General features: G+C 38.2%; 1 pseudogene; it reads right to left on the bottom strand.

The window, feature by feature from the left end:
• Positions 1–480: 480 nt before the first annotated feature.
• On the bottom strand, positions 481–1,464 carry LOC101418469 (peroxisomal trans-2-enoyl-CoA reductase pseudogene; annotated as a pseudogene).
• Between the last annotated feature and the right edge of the window lie 1,034 nt (positions 1,465–2,498).

Below are 2,498 nucleotides of genomic sequence, written 5' to 3'. Positions count from 1 at the left end.
TGTTTGACTTCATGAACAAAAAACTACACATCAATAATTATCATAAACCTTTATTGATTCCAACATATTTGTTACCAAAAATCAAGTCATGGTGTAACTCTCATTGTAAAAATCAGAATTGTGCCATAATTTAGGTTCGTTCTCTACTTTTACAATTAAATAATAAGGTCTGAGATTTCATGTAATCTCTAATTATTATATATTTAGGTTTCATTTTTCAAATAATTTTCTTAGAAATAGAAAGCATAAATCATTAACTATGTTAGCTTACATTCCTAAAAAGTTTTTTAAGTCCTAGGTTAAAAGGTAATGTGTAGACTTTAAAAATGCATTTGTTTCAGGAGGAATAGTTTTGCATAGTTATAATTGATCAAAAAGTGATGCTTCCATACAAATAATAAGCTCATATAAAGTACATATAAAGTACTCTCAAGATATTAAGGCACTAAGAGACAAATGACACCTCCTTGTTTCCTTAGCTTAGTGTTTATTTTTCTGCTTATAAGATTCCTTCATCCTTTTGACCATGGAAATGTCTCCAACTCCCTCAAGCCAGCTGTCATGATCTGGCATTTCCCAAGGCTGACTGTACAGAGACTCACCGCCATCCACCTCTACCAACTGTTTAGTGATAAAGGACGCTCCAGGAGAGAGTATGGAGCATAAAAGGGAGGAGAGCTCCCCAGGAACTCCAAGTCTTTTAGCTGGTATTTTCTCAAACTTCTCATCAAATATTCCATTTGCCATATCACCATAGTTGTCAAAAGCAGTCTGGGAATGTATTATTCCAGCAACAAGGCAATTCATTCTTAGTCCACTTTTGGCCCACTCTAAAGCTAAGGATTTGGTGAGGTTGTAAACACCTTATCTTGCAGCTCCACTATGCACAGCTTTTGGAAATCCATTTTCACAAAGCATAATGATATTGACAATAGCTCCTCCATTATCTTTCATCTAGGAGTTATAAACTGCTTTGCACATGTAGAAGGTAACCATCAAGTAGGTTTCAATCACAGCATGCCATTCTTCTGAAGTGATTAGTTTCAGAGGAAACAGGAACTGCCCTCCTTCATTGTTTATCAAGAAATTGATCTTACCATGAAGATATAAGAAAGATTTGATCAAATTATTCACCTCTTCTTCTTTATGAATGTTACATTTCATCAGAATAACTTGAACCTGGCTGTTGGAAGGTAGACTGGCCCTCAGTTCATCTGCAGCAGATTCTAATCTATCAAGTTTATGGAATGCAATGACTACATTGCATCCCAAACACAGGAGCTTTCCAATGCCCGAGTCCCTGCTGGTGACAATGGCCACTTAGTTGCACAGCAAGCCAGTTGCCAGAGAGCTCTTGCCCTTGACTAAACGGCTTATGGTGGTGGAGTGCCCGAGTGGGCCCAGGAGAACCAGACTCTGCAAGCCAGACTTGAGATTTTCTCTCAAATGTATTTTTAATCTCATTTATTGTGCCTGTCATTTCCATAAGGTTGTTACTTTTCTTTGCATACTTTCTAATTGTTCTTTTTGCTCATCCTGTGTCTTCTTAATATCTTTTATCTCTTTAATCATATTTTCTTTCAATTCTTTAGTATGATTAGGAGAGTTGTATGATTATCAATGATTAATTGTTTTAAATCCTGTATCTCTTTAGGATATTTGTTTGGTTCCTTTGGCTGAAACATCTCTTCCTGTTTCTTAACATGGCTTGTAATTTCTGGCTGATGTCTAAGCATCTGAATAGGTTGATGAATTTACTCTGATGACTAATTTCTTTCTCTTGTTTATTACTATTTTTTCACGACTCTTCTTTGGTGTTTGTTCAACTTCTTCTCCTAAGTCTTTAAAATTGCCCAGCTTAAGTTATCAAAATTGTGCTAGGGACTCACTAATGGAGTGCATATTTTCTCCCAGAAGTTAGCAAACAGTGAGACCTAAGTGCAATTTTTGTACTTGCAATTTCCATACCAGTCAGCAGTTGGCACTCATTGTGCGTGTTAACAAACATGTGTATCTTCTATTTTTCCTTTGTTTTGATCTGGTCAGAAGTGAGGTTCAAATTGGGCTCCACTGGTCCAATTCACTGGAGAAAAGCCTCCAACACCTCCTCCCTTTTCCCTTGTATCAGAAGACAGGGAGGAAGTCACAGCTCCCCTGTCAGTCAGCAGCAATGAGTTAGGTGCTCTACTCCACCATAATATCTTGGGATGGGCGAGGGGAGCCCTTTCTGACATGAGGGAGGTTTTGTAACTCACAGTGTGTTGTTTCAGGTTCTTCATCTCTCTGTCCCTCACCCTTCTGGGAGTTGTGAAGCACTGTTCTGGTCTGCTGATGCCCAAAGCAGATCCCTTGGGCAGCTTTTGGCTCTTTCTCCATTCTTTTTGTGAGAGAGCTGGGCCTTGTCTGCCTAATTTGAGACCATCTTCCCATAGTCACCTATTTTGTTTTTAAATGACCACTCATGCCTCATTCCATGATCCTGAATCATCTACCTTGAT

The sequence above is a fragment of the Dasypus novemcinctus genome, chromosome 27 (genome assembly GCF_030445035.2).
Source record: "Dasypus novemcinctus isolate mDasNov1 chromosome 27, mDasNov1.1.hap2, whole genome shotgun sequence".
In the NCBI taxonomy this organism is placed as follows: domain Eukaryota; kingdom Metazoa; phylum Chordata; class Mammalia; order Cingulata; family Dasypodidae; genus Dasypus; species Dasypus novemcinctus.
This window is presented reverse-complemented; position numbering and strand designations above follow the sequence as displayed.